The sequence below is a fragment of the Danio rerio genome, chromosome 19, assembly GCF_052040795.2.
Source record: "Danio rerio strain M-AB ecotype USA chromosome 19, GRCz13ab, whole genome shotgun sequence".
NCBI classification, from domain to species: domain Eukaryota; kingdom Metazoa; phylum Chordata; class Actinopteri; order Cypriniformes; family Danionidae; genus Danio; species Danio rerio.
In genome coordinates, this window is record NC_141039.2 from 16,011,452 (window position 1) to 16,029,614 (window position 18,163).

Consider the following 18,163-nt stretch of genomic DNA (forward strand, 5'->3'; position numbering starts at 1 on the left):
TTGGCCCGTTCCATACTCTTTCAGACAAGTGGCTTCTGAACCGAATCCTCCCAATTCGTGGATTTTCTAAATCAAATCCACCAATAGCATTTCCGTCCCCTCCTCGGGGAACGAGGGTTACTTTAGTAACCAGAGCGTTTTCAGTCATGCTCATGTAAGTCATATTCAACTCGTTTAGTTTTGCCTTCATAAATTTTTGATTTTCTTTTTCAATACATGATTTATTTACAACACATTTTTTTACATGATAGTTTAACTAACTCATTTCTAATATCTTTTTAACTTCCCCATAGTGACAGTTATTGCATAACATTTTACTAGTTATTTTGCAAGACAGCTGTATTCAGACAAAGTCCCTTTAAGTATTTTATAGTTTTTTTATTAAGATTGAAGTGTAATTTAGACTTAATCAGTTAACTACAAAAGTTAAAATAATTTGTCAAATTAAATTGTAACTGTTTTGTTGTGTATATCAAAAATATACAGTAAATATTTTTTTTAATCAAAAACGGCTTTTATTCACGAAATAAACAATAAGAAATACGACTTATTATGACTGCAGAATAATTATTTTTTGGGAAACACTGAAAAATTTCACAAACATTATTTTAAATGAATGGGAAGGCAAAATAAATTGACTTCAACTGGAGGCCTATCTGTTCAAGTTTACAGGTGCAACTATGTGCCTTGATGTACTTGGATATTAGAAATGTGTTATCCCACATCAGGACAACTTTACTTGTCAAATAAATAAACAAGGAAGATTATTTTGAGTTCAAGTTATTAAATTATGTTGTTTATGAAGACTGCAGCGAGATGCATGAAAAAAATGACTTTAAATAATTTTTTTAAGTATTTTGTGATATATATGTTAAAATGTGCTCCCAAAAGTAAAATTTTAAATTCTTAAACTCTTTGCTAACCAACAAATGATCAAAGGAAATATATTAATGTAATTCAAATATATGAAATATGAATTGGTGTTTACTTTAAACTTTAATTATATTGTTCTATTAATTTTTTTTTATTTTTTTTTTAAGATTTTGTCAAATAAACGACTTTTCTAGAATCATCCACCATCATTTTGTGGCTCAAAAGTATCGGTTCAGGCACCATTTTGGCACCGGTATCATTTTAAAAGTATTAATTTAGCACCGGTATCGAAAAAACCCAAAAGATACCCAACCCTAGCGAGAACAAACACTATATACATTTTATTATTTATGAATTATGCCTAAAGCTTGGCTATGGAGATATCTTTTTTTTTTTTTCCATAGCATGTGTCCCACTTCTGAATTGACAATTGGGCTATGACTGAAGCTGTTGCAGATTTCCTTATTATTGCTGTCAATTACAGCTACAAAGAGCAGTAAAAAGGTTTATATATACCAGCATGTCACATTCACACATCCTTTGAGTTTGGGCAAACTGATTATAAACACTATCAAAGCCTTAGGCAGGACAAACAGAAATCTGCATTCAGTGCCATTGAATGTAAACTACAGTGCATTGGAAAAGTATTCATAGCGCTTCACATTTTCCAATTTGTTTTTTAATGTTACAGCTTTATTCTAAAATGGATTTAATGCATTGATTTCCTCAGAATTCTACACACAATACCCCATAATGACAATGTGATTTTTTTTTAATCGTTGCAAATTTATTAAAAATAGAAAACCTTAAAAAAATAACATGTACATCAGTATTCACATCCTTTGCTCAATATTTTGATGATGCACCTTTGACAGCAATTATAGCCTCAAGTCTTTTCGAATATGATGCCACAAACTTGGCTCACCTGTCTTTGAGAATTTTTGCTTATCCCTCTTTGCAGTACCTTAAGCTCTATCACATTGGATGGGAAGCGATGGTGTACAGCCATTTCTTCAGATTTGTACAATAGGATTTAGGTCTGGGCTCTGGCTGGGCCACTCAAGGACATTCACTGAGTTGATGTTAAGCCAACCCATTGATATTTTGGCAGTGTGCTTTGGGTCATTTTCATGCTTGTAGATTTATCGTCACCCTAGGTCAAGAGCACTCTGCAGCAGGTTTTCATTCAGGATGTCTCTGTACATTGCTGCATTCATCTTTCCCTCAATCCTGACTAGTCCTCCAGTTCCTGCTGCTGAAAAACATCCCCATAGCATGATGCTGCCACCACCATGCTTCACTGTAGGGATGGTATTAGCCTGGTGATGAGCGGTGCCTGGTTTCCTCTATACGTAATGCCTGGCATTCACTACAAAGTGTTCAATTGTGGTCTCATCTAACCAGAGAATTTTGTTTCTTATGGTCTGAGAGTCCTTCAAATGCCTTTCGGCAAATTCCAAGCGGGATTGGCTTATGTCTGGCCACTCTATCATACAGGTCTGATTGGTGGATTGCTGCACTGATTGTTGTCCTTCTGTAAAGTTCTCCCCTCTTCACTAGGGTTGGGCATCTAAGCTATAATGCCGATCCGATACGCATCTCGATACAAAGAATACGATCCGATATATTAGCGATACATTTATGACATATTGCGATGCGACACGATACGATTCACACCCATATCACGATACGATGCGATAATTCAGCACTAACTAATTAAATCAAGTTTATGAGATGATGTGAAAGAGGATGCTGTGCCATTGAATGAGTTTGATTATTTATTAACCAAGCAAAACCAAGACTTTTTTTACAAACTGGCTTTTCTCTCAGAGCCAGAGTGTCAGTTTACAGTAGAGGGCCATTTTAGAACCTATAGCACATATTATTTAAGTATTTTCAAGATAAACAGAATGTATAAGTGCAATATATATTAAATTATATATATTTGCACTCTTTCAACATAAAGGTTGAGCATTGCACAACAAGAATTGTGATTTAACTTTAACTATGAAAACAAGTTTTACAAAGATATATTTTGCCACTGATTATTCAAAACTTAAGGTCGTGAACTAGCAGTGTTATGCTGCGTTGAAACATCACTGTCACTGTAAACAACAGGCTAATAAAAATATAACAAACCAGCAATTTTCTTGCTGTGAGGTGGTCAAACTACCTACTGTGCCACCGTGACACCCATTATTTTTATCATTATTATTATTAATATTATTATTATTATTATTAAATACAAATTAACAGGAGGAGGTGTTTAAAACCGCCTAGTGCGTATAGAGAGGGCGGCGTCCGCAACACCCAGTTATATCCGCGCATAGGGTGGCAGAATAGAGGTCCGCGACACCCGCGCGTCCTGTTATATCCGCGCATAGGGCGGAAGAATAGAGGTCCGCGACACCCGCGCGTCCTCAGTTATATCCGCGCATAGGGCGGCAGAATAGAGGTCCGCGACACCCGCGCGTCCTCAGTAATATCCGCGCATAGGGCGGAAGAATAGAGGTCCACGACACCCGCGCGTCCTCAGTTATATCCGCGCATAGGGCGGAAGAATAGAGGCCAGCGACACCAGCGCATCCTCAGTTATATCCGCGCATAAGGCGGCAGAATAGAGGTCCGCGACACGTCACTTCATTTTCATAACCGGTCACTTTCGTTTTCACATTGGGGTTGAGGGCGGCGTGATCGTCCTCTGCCTAGAGCAGCAGTTCAGCTTGCTCCGGCCCTGCAGATGAACTATGCAATAACATCCGTTATTGGCATAGAGCGCACAAAACTTTTGCGCATGGAAAAAAAACTTGCAATGCTTTTCTCACCACCTTTGGAGCTGGTAGCTACAGTTCAAGCAGTGCGAAAGCCGGGGATGTAGGAACACTGGAAAATGCTTTCACAACAACACCGTGGCGCCGCTTCAAGTGAGATTTCAGATTACTCGTACTGCCCGCGTATTTTATAGATGCGCGGCACATTTTGCAAATTGCATCTGTCCTGTCAAGTCGTCCATCCTTAAATCCATAATGTTGTCATACTTTAGATTTAAAACTCAGTGGGGAATAAAATGTTTGTTTTGCTTCTCGCGCTTTCTGAGGGCGCACCACTAGCTTCATCCGCACACCTGATACACTGAGTTGTAGTGTAAGTGTACACATCCGCAAATCCGTTGCTAAGGCTTACTTTATGTAGGTCGATTAAATTATGCGCCAAATACAGGTTGACAACACTTGTTAATAAATAAAAAATACATTCTATATTAAAAAAATAAGCTGTATCTCGGAAAAACCGATGCATCTCGCAAAAACCGATGCATCTCGATTTGCTTCCAAAATTTCATTCATCCTCTGCTGCTCAACCGATGCACTCGCATCGTGCACGCGCATGACCGCGCATCGATACATATCGATTAATCTTCCCATCCCTACTCTCCACAGAAGACAAATGAAGCTCAGACAAAGTGACCATCGGGTTATTGATTACCTGACAAAGGCCCTTCTCCCCCGATCACTCAGCTTAGATGGCCGGCCAGCCCTAGGAAGAGTCCTGGTAGTTCCAAACATCTTCCACCTATGGATGATGAAGGCCACTGTGCTCATTGAAACTTTCAGAGCAGCAGATATGTTTCTGTAACCTTCCCCAGCCTTGTGCCTCAAGACAATCCTGTGTCAGAGGTCTACAGGAAATTCCTTTGTCTCACGCTTGGATTGTGCTTTGACATGCATTTTCAACCCTGGGACCTTATATAGACAAGTGTATGCCTTTTCAAATCATGTCTAATCAACTGAATTTACCACAAGTGAACTCCAATTAAGAGGCTGAAACATCTAAAGAATAATCAGTGGAAACAGAATGTACCTGAGCTCAATTTAGAGTGTGGAGAAAATTGGTTTGATCACAAATATTAACATCAATACTTTGATATTGATATTGTAATCTCACACGAGGGCACCAATTAATGTAGTGATAATTAGATTTATCAAATATTTACGTCAATATTTTGGTATTGATATTAATATTGATATTTTAATCTTGCACAAGGGCACCAATTAATGTAGAAATAGCAGTTAAAGAACTCATTTTAAACAGGTCACTAGACAGCTTCCACTGTCAAAAATAATTAGATAAATAAATAAGTCAATAACAATCAAATATTGTTAATTAAAATATACAAATGCAAAGGTATTTATTATCTGGCCATATTGTGATTAATAACTGTTATCTTTTCTAAAGACAAGCTAGAGTCTGATAAGGTAAACCATAATCTGAAATAACAAAAACAACAGTTTTTGCTATTAATTCATATCAGTTATAAATATTTTATACTGAAACACACTATGCCAAAGTGTCTCTAAGATCATTGGAAAATGGTATAGTTACGTTTCTGTTGTTAATGCAGAGTTTGGAAGAAGTTGGATCTTCTTGCAGGTCTTGAAGCATGAAGTGAGCAGACTCTGTTATCTTGAGCTTTGAGAAAAGAAATCTGGAGATTATGGAACACGCAGAATTAGAGATCTCTGGAGGCGGTGGTTATGATGTCGGGGACACGCCGACGACTTTATCCTTGAAGGTAGAGTTCCTGCAAGTCTGGGACATGCAGATTTCTGCAAGTGGTAGGTGGCTTTGAAGCATTGGTTTTAGATGCCTTGGATAAAGCACTGTGAGTACAATTATCAAAGCAATTCAAATAGCGTTGTGTGGCACCACCACACACAATGTATCACCACCACGTGTGTTACAAACCCACTCTCTTCTCCTTCTTTGAGATAATGTTTTTAATCCTTTCTCTGGAATGCAGGATTGAAAAGATGTCACCTTTCAAATCCAGCATTGTGATTGGCTGATCCTGTGAGTTGGTCACTAGAAGGTGTCATCCATATTGTGACCGGCATTTGCATAGTCATAGTCCAAAATTTAACTGTTATTATTTTTAAGAGTTTTACAAATTTTTCTATGTATTATTCACTTTCCAAGCCACATATAATTAACCCAAGGCATTAAATATTTTCCAATATATAGTCTAAACATCCCTATTTAATGTAGATCTTTACCCAGGCATTCATATATAAACATTAATAAGCAAAGTTTTATACAGTGGAGTATTTCAAGCAGTGCATATTAAATACACACATAATCATTTGAATCTAAATATATATGAATTGAAATATTCCGTTTTGTGTCTCTTTTGTGAAATGAAAGTATTTTGATCCTTGTGTCTCTTTGCCTGAGACGATGTAGAATGATGATGAGATCAAGAAGCTGCTTTGCAAGTTCTGGGCTCTTAATAGCTTCAGATGAACAAAGGATAGATGGTCACTGTCTCAATTGCCACTTTTCTGATAAGATTAACAAAAGGGCAGAGTTGTGTTAACTTTGTGGCATTTGTTTATATATATTTTTTCACAAGTAAATTTCCACAAGTTCCTGACTTTACTGCTTATCACTAGAGCTTCACGGCAAAGGCTGTGAGTATCGATCTATTTGTGATTATTATTTTTTTTTATTAAAGTTGCATATTGTTGCCCTCAGGAGAGTTTTAGCAGGCTTGAGGAGAGTCACAGGAAGAATGGACCTCAGAATCAAGTTTTATAGAGAGTTAGGACAACAGGATTGTTTCGGGATGTGATGGAAGAGTGCAAGAGCGTGTGTGTGCATGCATGCATCACTGGGCAAATAGAAATACATGACCAATTGTAATTGTATGTTTCTTAAGTCCTTATTAATACAATTGGTCTGTCTAATGACAATAAGTATGTGGAGCAAAACAAATGTGGAAAAAAAAATGATGATAATGATGACAATGATTCACTTGAGGGCATTCTTCACTTACCCCACTGTGCCAACTTCAATGAATACACAGAATGGCAGACCAGCTTCAAAACATCAGACAACATCATGCCCCCCAACAAATTATTCTGAAGATTTAAAAAAAAAAATAATAGTCATAGAACAGACAAAGGTATTTGCCACTTGCTGTGACACCAACAGGTCCCTTAGCCTTAATACAAAAGAACTAGAGCACTCAAGGTATAGCAGTACACATGTCATTGTTTGGAATAGTTGTCAGGCAGAGATCCAGGGTACCAGAATGCAAAGGTAAAACATTACTCAGTAGATTTTAAGATTTAGATTGATATTAACTCAAAAAGTAAGTTTAATTTTTCCTTCCTGAAATAAAAAAAAATAAATAATGCAATAGAAGGTTAAGGTTATTCAAAGCTAGCCAATATGTGTTCTGCACACCAACAGATGTTGGCGGAGTTCATTCCGCTGTGGGGACCCCCGATTAGTAAAGAGGCTAAGCCGAAAATAAAATAAATTAATTAATGAGTTTTTAAAGCTAATATATGGGTCCACTTGTTAAAAGGCCGTTTTAAGTTCAAAAACCAAATAGTTCAGCTATTTTGCAGTGCTACATGCACAGCTGCTGGAGTTTTGGCTCATGGTGAGCCCAGAGTGATGTTGTTTGCAGGAATATTACCAGCAGGGGACTGTACAACCTGTGTTTTACAGAAGAACCCTAGTTTGATTGATCTTTAAAATGCTTTGAGAGATAAAGGGGGATACATTTTTAAAGAATCAAAATGCACTTTGATGCCCATTCTTTCCTCTCCAAAGGCATGCCTCTATTGTACTATAGGGCACAGCTCAAACATTGCACTGAAAGCTAATGATCATCAAAAATGGTCAGCTCAGGGGGCCATAGTGAAGCACAGCAGCAGCTGATGAGCTAGTGTGATTAAGATTATTTGGTTTTCAGATTTAAAAAAATATAATTTCAAAAACATTTACTGAACAGCAGTTTTCCTCCAGCTGAGCCAGTATATATTACAATTGGCCATTACATGTGTTTCCCAGCACTGGGATTATATGAGTTAACCCACTCTCAGGGTTGGTTTGTGGATGGTCATTTCAAATGTTCCAACTTGGCTAACAAAGTGGCAATACTCCCCCTGGCTGTTCTTCCAAAAGCCCATTAAGATACACTGCAGTGACAAAAGCACCACACTTTTAAGGATAATATAAAAATATTATTAAAAAATAAATGTTAATTTTAAGCTTGTACGGTTGAACAGTTCAAATAATTGTTCCGTTTTTTTTTACTGCTGTCATTAAAAGAATCAAATAAACAGCATGACTTCTTGTGTCGATGTCAATCTGAACAGCCACGCCGTGCCACACCCCCCCACTATCCCCCTAAAAAACTGTAAACCTAAGGGAAACACTGAGTTTTGTAACTATTAAATTGTTTTAAATTCAAAACTGTAATATATACATAAGTTCTGTGTAAAACCTGTGAATGGTGGAAAAACATTTCTGTAATTGTGTACCTGGGCCACTTTTGCCATGACCTCTTTTGGCTTTAGCAAACTTATCCCTAAGGTTTTTCCAAACTTTTTAACTAAAGCTTTCCTCCTTTCGCACTGTGGTTACAATCTCTAGCTAAGAATTATTAGTCATCTGGTTCTCCCTATGATCACGCTTGGATGGGTCATAAAGATGTGTGTACAGGTGTACTTGTTTCAGACAAAATCTCTTCAAAGTGATCAATCAAACGCTGCGCCGTGCAAATTGTTCGCTCGAGTCGAAATTTTGTTGCGTGCACCCAAACGAACCTCTGCAAACTCTGTGATGATGTCACATTCGCTGCGTGAATTCATAGTAATTCATAGCGAATTCAATAGTTCAATAACAGAAAGATGATTGGCTATTGCACGTTGGACTCATTTGTAGTTGTAATAGCGCAAATTACATTTGGACTAATGAAGTAAAGAATAATACAATAACACTTAGGGTGCTTCCACTTCCACCTATTATAACTCAAATTATATATAAATATATATATATATAAATATATATATATATATATATATATATATATATATATATATATATATATATATATATATATATATATATATATATATATATATATATATAACAATGTGCCTTGATGTACTTGAATGTTAGAAATGTGTTCTCCTACACCAGGACAATGTTACTTGTCAAATAAATGAACAAAGAAGATTATTTTGAGTTTAAATATCTAATTACCTTGTTTATGAAGACTGCAACGTGATGCATGAAAAAAAAAAGACTTTGAATAATGTTTTTTGTGATATATATATATATATATATATATATATATATATATATATATATATATATATATATATATATATATATATATATATATATTAAAATGTGCTCCTAAAAGTAGACGGCCCCTACCCGCCCCCACAGTTTAATAGTAAGCTAATGTAATTTCACGCAAATCTTAAATTCATGCTTACCAACAAATGATCAAAGGAAATGAATTAATGTAATTCAAATATATAAAATATAAAACAATGTTTACTTTAAACTTTAATTATATTGTTCTATTAAAATTATTTAAAAATATATTTTGTCAAATAAAAGATTTTTGTAGAGTCATCCTCCATCATTTTGTGGCTAAAAAGTATTGGTTCAGGCACCGTTATCATTTTAAAAGTATCGATTTAGCAACGGTTTCGAAAAAAACCTAACGATACCAGAGTAGGGTTGGATGTCATTCCTACCAGTAAATGTGCAATTCATGTCAAGTATGAAAGTGAAAACATGCTGTTTATTTGTTAAGAAAATTGACCAAACAGCAGTCTTGGTTTTTCTGTTATTTCTCTCTGTAATGTAAAGCCTATAATGCATAATTCTAGCTAGTGGCCATGTATGAGAAATTCTTAACACTGATTTATATTAGGTGATTATGTCAGTGGGTGTCACCAATCAAAATTAAAGGGCAGCTTTCCCTTATAATGTCTTATTGTTCATAGTATTTGCAATAATCACCAACAAAGTGCAATATTCATGTTCATATTTACCATATAATATTTACTGTACATGAGGCCCAACTCATAATGTAGAATATATAATCAAATCACAGCATTTCACCTGCACCTTTCCACGGCTTGTACACATTTAGGTTTCAGTTTTTCTTACAGCATACAATGTTGTTTAAAACAAAAAGAATAATGAGTTTCATGGTTTTAAGCTGGTATCATGGTGTTGTCATGGTTTTGAGCTTTTTATCATTTTCTGTTTTTGGCCTGAAAACTTCATATCTCAGCCCCTGGGGAAAAAAAAAAAAAAAAAAAACATGCATAGACCTCAAAATATGAGCACATTCAAAATCACTTGCTTTTCTCTTTAGACTTTTCTAAACATGTTTAAAACTGCAAACAGTGTTGTTTAAAATAAAAAAGAATGGTGAGTTTTATGGTTTTAACCAGTTTTTATCACTTTCTATTTTTGGCCTGAAAACTTCATATGTTGAAGTTGGAGAAGGCAGCAAAATGATCAGAGTGCACAACAGTCCAGATCGATACACAAACAGTCAAAATGCAAGGAAATGCTCAGAGATTGTGACCATGGCAAATCAAAACTCCACACTGAGTGGAGGGAAGCATGAGCTAAAAATACAGAGTAAAATTGCCATAAACGACAGTGTATCAGTCCCAGGCATAAGTGATGATGGGATGATATAAAAATAAAATAAAAAATAAATAAAAAAACTGGCAGATCTATGGGAGTGAGAACTGCAAAAGTGGATCTAGAGAATAAATAACTCTAGATCCACTCTTGGAATTAACTTTGTTTTATATTAAAAAAGAGTGGTTTGTAAGATGAATCAAAAGTAAAATTGATTATTTGGGATTAGCACTTTTTGCTTGAATTTTGTTTCTGTTGCATCATCTGAAGTGGTGCTTGTCTTTCAAGGTAAGTAGAAATTTATAAAGAAAATCATTAGAAAAAACAAGCAATTCGATTTGATATACTGTATAATTGTCTCATCTGATCCCATCATCATCCAGACCATCAAAGCGTCATTTTCTAAAATGGATTTGGAAAAGAGAAGAACAGTTCTCTTCATCATAATCCTTTGAATCAAAAAAGTTGTCATACAGATTGCAACGAAACTCCACTGCCATGAATAATAAACACATTAACAAAAACCAAACTCCTGAAATCTCAAACTACTCACTGAATACTACATATATTTCAAATCAGCAACAAATTCTGAAGTGTCAAGTCCTAATAATTGTGCTTATTAAGCTTCTTGGTTTCTTAACCAATTACATTTAAAATGTGTTAGTTTCTTTTTGCCACAGGTACTGTGCATACACGAAGCATACACGGCAAAGATTAACTCACTTCTCCTTTATGGCTCTTTCTTACACTGAAGTTTTATTCTACAGTCATATGCTCAAGCCTTAGTGAAGGGATAGAAATTAACTGAAAAAAAAAAACATTTCAAAATCCTTGAAGCAGTTTGAAAGTTCTTTCATTCATTCACAGATACAGTAACTTTTAACATTGAATGGAGGAATAGTCTTTGTTCACTAAGCACTGCATACAAAAACAATTCTAAATGTAATCAATAGTCTTTAAGTTGTCAGTGGGATGTGGGAAAGTAATCACATTCATATTTCTCTGTTCATATCTCATGTAAGTAAGGAAATTGGTAAGTTTGCAATATCAGCACACTCATCCAATTGTACTCTGTTGGACTTCTGAACAGTAGCTTAGTTTCATCACCTGCCATTTTATTTCATCTTATTTTAACTAAAGATTCTCTTTTAGCTGCATATAAATGAAATCAGACTTAACTGCTTGGGGTTCTTTTCTTCACCATTTAAAATCCATCAAAACACCTAGCCCTAACAAATTTTCTTATGTAGGTTGTAGGAATTCAATGTAATAAAAATTGCATCATCAATACTTGTTTGTTGACTTTACCTGATGCACAACTTGTTAAATGTTGCCATTTATACCGACACTAAGTTGATACTAAACCACAGTTAAAAAAAAAATATATATATATATAAATATATATATATATATATATATATATATATATATATATATATATATATATATATATATATATATATATATATATATATAACAATTTGTGTATGTCTTATTTAGGTACATGTGGAAATTAAAGTATGAATTCCAGTTTCCAAAATAATTATTAAATTAAGCTTTTGAAATAATAAAGCAAAAGTTGTCTCAACAAATGAATGTAGTCCACTTTAAATGTGTTTGTAACCACTGGGATAATTAAGCTGTCATTTGTTTGAACACTTGGAACTTTTTCATGTAAAACTCTCTTTAAATTTCCATTACATTTGTTCATTTAGACAGTTTTCTATGAACCATCTTTATTCATTCATTCATTCATTTCCTCCTCGGCTTAGTCCCTTTATTAATCCGTGGTCACCACAGCGGAATGAACCACCTACTTATCCAGCACATTTTTTTACACAGCGGATGCCCTTCAAGCCGCAACCCATCTCTGGGAAACATTCACACACACACTCATACGCTACGGACAATTTAGCCTACTCAATTCACCTATACCGCATGTCTTTGAACTGTGGGGGAAAACGGAGCACCTGGAGGAAACCCACGCGAACGCAGGGAGAACATGCAAACTACACACAGAAAAGCCAACTGAGCTGAGGATCAAACCAGCGACCTTCTTGCTGTGAGGCAACGGTACTACCTACTGTTTGTGTGAATTTATTTACTTATGTGTAACAAATTAGGTGACAAGGTGGCGCAGTAGGTAGTGCTTTCTGTGTGGAGTTTGCATACGGAAATACTATGTGGAAACTTTCCACTGTGGGAATTTCATCAGAATCCAATCATCTAAAAGAGTAATAAACAGGCGAATGAAATGCCAATGAGTTGGTCAGCTTGCCCAGCTGGCGTCAATTATAATCACCTGCTTCACCAGATGCGCAGTTCTTCAACGTTTCCCCTAGCCCTTATTTATCTCACTTACCTAAGAAGTTTTATAGCTTGAGTTATATTTTTCCGGGAGTTGTACAAATACACCTAGTTAAGTTCTAGGAATATAAAATATGACATTATGTTGGGAAATGTTGGGAAGAGTACTCATATGAAAACATGGTTAGCAGGGAGGGAAGACACAAGCCCGCCTAAGAGTGGGACTACATCGTGGCTGAGTGAGCATATAGGATTGCCAGTGGGAATCACGCATAGCAGGTACCTATACCCAGAATTCGGGCTGACCAGCGAGCATGCCAACAATGTAACAGGCCAAGCACCTGACTCCTCCACTGAGTCGAGTGGATCAAGCAGACCTCTACTAAGACAAATCTCCAAGTGGGTATGAGAGGGGAATTAATTATCCATCTTGCGCCTCTGGGAACTAAATGATAAGGTGATGCTTTCCCAGCGCGCCAACATCGCTGTGTCCGCAGAGCAGGAATGATCATAAAGTCAACCCCTAAGTGCGGAGGGGACAGCCTTAGCTCCAGCCAACTGAAGGAGGATAGCATCACACTTATCTGGCATGTTCGGGGTCCTTCTCAGAGAGAAATACACCACACAGCAAATAGACTCCACAGCAGAGGCATGCCTCGTAGGTATGCATCTACTCGATAGTCCTTCGTGCTTTATCTATGGACCACTCATGAGGTTCTATAGATCTGGGCGTGGGTGCCAAACGGTGCCTGTCCCTGAGAAGAAGCTTCTTAAAGGGGATGTGCCAGGGAGGAGCCATCACGAGAAGAGAGCTGAAATACAGGTTCCATTATGCCAGAGAGGCACAATAAATCAAGTGAGAGGGTGATCATCTGAGGATGGAGTGCTTCTCTCACTTGAAGCTTAGATCTTAGATCCCAACTGCGCAACAAACATTCCACTGCAGTGATGGCATGCACTGCCTTTGAGCACCACATCAACATGCTGGACCCCCAGACATGAAATGCATTGCTCGTGCCCATCCTCCAGCGACAGGAAACCACCACATCTAAAAATGCACGGTCGAAGCGGTGTCTTGAAAAAGACACAATCGTGTTGCGCTTTTACAAAAACTTACCACTCTAGAGGACCGAATCTAAAGAACACCGGGCAAGGGAGAAACACCGCTCAACCGTCTGCTGCCACGTATCACACACTCTGGACCAGGAGAAGCAGCCTGCTTTCTCGTTCTCTCTCTCTGTAATGATTCACTTAGAGAAAGCCTTCAAATACACTCTGAAAAGCTTAGTGAATGGTTCTGAAAGCAAAAAGGATGCCTCAGCATGGCACGAGAAACGTCTTTATAGAATAGCTAATTGTAATTGACGCCAGCTTGGCACGCTGATGGTGCTAACACATTGGCATTTCGTTGGCCTGTTTTATTACTCTTTCAGATAATTGGATTCTGATGAAATCCCCATAGTGGAAGTTCCCTTCCTGATGAAAAACTAACACCTAACCCAAACACACACTCATACAGGTTGTAGGAAAGAGTAAATGAGGAAAAATAAGAGTTTGAGAGAGTGCCATAATGTAAAAACCTCGGACTCTGTATGATCAAACCAAGTAAACCAAAAATAATCAATTTAACCCTTCTATGGTCTCTAATAGGGTTACATTTAACACCTGTTCAGTTGTAAACTGGAGGTGTTACTTGTATTACTTTTGTGATGTGAAGAACTCCCTCTGTTGAGCTTTTGGTAAGCTGGTGGTTAGTTCTTTGTCCTCACTTGGAGTGAAGTGGAGTCAGGATTTTCAGTTGGGGCGGCAAAAACCGTAGTCATGTTGACTTTTGACCTCACGGCATACTAAACTTGCGCAGACTCTCGACGGAAAAGAGAGAAAAGAAAATTATCGGAGATGGGAATGTCTGAGCTGTACGGTTAACCCTCTTTTGGCAGGGTCCAAGTCTCTTCACTGGACTCGAAAAAAGCTGTCTTGAGCTTGAATGAAACAACTCTTTCTTTTTCTGGATGGTCTCTGGGGTTTTTATAGAATTCTAGTTTGGATTTTAGGGTGTGACCTTAGCCACTAGCTTTATACGGGTGGTTTTGTACCCACCCTTAGGATCCAAGTTGAAGAAGAAGATAACTCTCCTGAGGGACATTTTTATTGTCTTTTTTCTGATGTATGGTTATTTACATAGGCATTCTGGGTGTAAACTGATGCAAAAATGTTTAAAGTTTTTTTATGTTACGTTACACACATATTAACATAAAACTTAAACAATCGTTCAGTACACCAAAAAAGCTTTGCAGGGATATCAAACATGACCTATCTACGATCTTGTTTAGCGGCGGTAGTGTTAAACATTGATTGCAGAAGTATTAAAACCATAATATCAATACATAAGAAAGTGACTTGTTGTAAAACACCTGATTACACATCAAGAAAGAATACAGGTGTACATTTAAAGTATAATTCTTAAGCATGGAGCTTATAGAAGTTTGACCTGGTCTCTTTGTGTCCATTTTTGAGCATTCCTTCGTGACGTAAATACCTTGAAATCGGACTACACACGGACCATCCAGTTTTTTTCCTGGGTAGGAGAGGTGGTGTATCATTTGTGGAATAAAGTGAAATAATTATGTGTCTGATCTGCCACATTTGTTATATATTTATTAAACTTAGAATTACTTTGACCAAACATTTAATAAAACAATATGCATTTCATATGATGTTATCACAAAAAGAAAATCTGTTCCTTCTGCTTGTCTCACTTGATCATTTCACCAAAGCTTTAGTGCTAGGTTGACTACATCTGTCATCGCCTGTCACCTGCATGTCTGCACATTAATTTGTTTGTGTGAGTTGGATTGTGGCTCGGGAAGTTCTGTATTTAACGCTGATCACGGACTTTTATCAATGTCGGATTCTCTGCTGGAGCACCAGGTATCACTCCTAGGGGAGAGGGTACTGTTATGGTCTGTCACTTGCATGTTGTCTTTACGTTCATTTGTTTGTGTGTTAGTTCTCTCCGGCACATGGCATTGCTTTGACAGCAATGTGGTCTGTCGTCTCACCCCACCCAATGGTCATTCAATTTATTAGATCATTACCATTTTATAATGTACATCTTTCTTTAGTTTCTCTTCATTGGTCCTCCAATTTATTTCTCTCTTGCTTATTGTCTTGTGCCTAATTGTTTGTGTGTGGTTACCTTTGGTCTAGTCTTACTGGTCTTGTCTTGTCTTGTCTTGTGCTGTTTTAGGTTCCAGTGCCAGACTTCCCTTTGTATTCTCTGCTCTAGTCCTTTACTACCGCTCACCAGAGATCTCTTTGATCCCTCTCTGGCCACTGGCAACACAGTCTTAACCCTTTGCAGACTGGTAAATTGGATTTCTGTTCAGCCTCTACTGGACACCTTTTGTATTGTTTAGTATTTATTCATTTATTTGTATTTTTTTGCCTTTACCATTGGCTGACTGGCATAATAGATCACCGAGCACCCTCTGCTAGACACCTTTAGAATCGTTTTTAAAGGGTCCCTCAGCTGTCTCAGCTGGAAGTTTATTTTTTTCCTAGAGTTTGCCTAGAGTCTGCCACTGAAGCTTAATATATATTCTTAACCTGCACTTGGATCTTCTCCTGATCTTCCCTGACAACTCATTGCATTGTAATTTAAATAAAGGTAAAATACTGACAACACAGTTGCAATTAAATAATTGTTAATCGTGAAGTTACTTTAGTTTAGTTTACATTATTTTACTATAAAGAGATTATGGATTCAATTAAAACTCATGTAACAAATTTCTATTTTAGAAATCTACTCTTAATGCAGTGCATTTTCAGATTCCTCCTCTACTCTAGCTCCAATGCTATAGGAGTTGTGTGTATTGTTGGTATTTTTGCGGCCGGAGTGTGTTTTATTCTTTGACATCATGTAAACTTTCCAGTGTTTCTACTGCTTTGCACCAAGTATCAACGCATCAGCAACATAGCAGATATATGCCACCAAGATCAAACACATTAACATTACTATATACATATAATATGTAATCTATACTAAACCCAGAGTTGTCATGATAGAACTGAAGAGAATAAAGTGCAGAAACAGTGAAACAAGATAAGTAGAAACAGAAAAACTACAACTGACCTTCTGCCAGTTATTATAACCAGTTTGACTTCTGTCAAACCGTTATAGATGCTGTTATTAAGAATAGTCTTAATCATAAAACAGGATACTAAACATTTTAAGAAGTCACAAAAAACAGTAGAATAATAGATGCAAATAAAGAAAACTCTAAGATCATTCAAATAATTTATTCATTCTGCAGTGCATGCTGGGTGTTTCATTTTATGCTAGCACCCAGCATGCATTGTGGCATGAAACTTCTGTCACATTGCTGAAATTACCATGCTGGGTCTTGATGTCTGGGAATCTACTACATGGAGAAATATGACGTTTTTTTTTTTTTTGTAATTAGTGAAACACAAAAAAAATAATTATATAAGATCATAGTATTACTGTAATCAATCAATAAAAATAAAATCAATAAATTCACATTTTTTAAAGTCCCTACAATGCTTTAAAAAAGGTAATATTTTGGTTTTTTGGGTCTCCAACAACAGGCTGATATGCATGCAAGGTCAAAAAACACTTTCATTGTGTTGTAATATGCATTTATTTTTATCTAATTATCCCAACGACTCCCAAATTATTCTTTCAGTGGTTAATTTGTTCCCAAATCCCTCCTTAGCACGATGCTAAACTGCGCTGATTGGTCAGATGACCCTGTCTGCTGTACTTGGTTGACTGCGTTAAGCGCGAGACAGAGAGAAATGCCCACCACATCTTATCAACAGTTTTGAATCAGTCAGAGTGCAGAGTGTACTACCCGCCACCCTCCCATTTTATTATTTCTCCTGGAAAACTCCCGTAATTTTCAATAATATTTAATGTAAATTTTGAGGATTTATTAAAATCAGAAATACTACTTAGCATTACTAAATCAACTTACAGCAGTTTATACCAACAAAACTAAACTTTGATGCTGTACAGTCCCAGTAAAGCAAGCCAGATTGTGGTAGTCTGCTACATCCTACACTACTAACACTCAGCCTGCAAGACGAGGAATTGCAGCATGCAAATTGTCTTTAGCACAAATTGTTGTGGGCCCACCTAATTTGCATAATTGTACAAGTGGATACTAAATCAATGCAGAAAGCATCTGCTATCAGCGGGTGCAATTCATTTAGAGTCTATAAAACTTTCAAAGAACACATAAGTATGACTCATTTTTGCATTCACCTACCCTGAATTAACCACAGAGATATTTAAATTCCTTTGAATCCTAAACACAAAAGCCATAAAATGTCTCCCTCCCTCTGTCATGTCTCTATCCTTCTTTTTTATGTCTGCATTTTTATACTTTCTCATAGCTACCTCAGCTGTGATATGCAACAGTGTCTGTGACAGTCAAGCGTTGCAACTTATTGCCTCCCGTGTTTCTCAATTCTTCCTACGCCACATGAC

At 36.7% G+C, this 18,163-nt stretch overlaps 1 long non-coding RNA gene across 1 annotated transcript; it reads right to left on the minus strand.

Moving 5' to 3' along the window:
* Positions 1–1,638: 1,638 nt before the first annotated feature.
* On the minus strand, positions 1,639–7,178 carry LOC147832503 (uncharacterized). Its single transcript, XR_015517340.1, has 3 exons — positions 4,865–7,178; positions 4,385–4,789; positions 1,639–2,443 (listed from the first exon to the last, which is right to left on the minus strand). It is a non-coding gene; the product is annotated as an uncharacterized LOC147832503 (long non-coding RNA).
* Between the last annotated feature and the right edge of the window lie 10,985 nt (positions 7,179–18,163).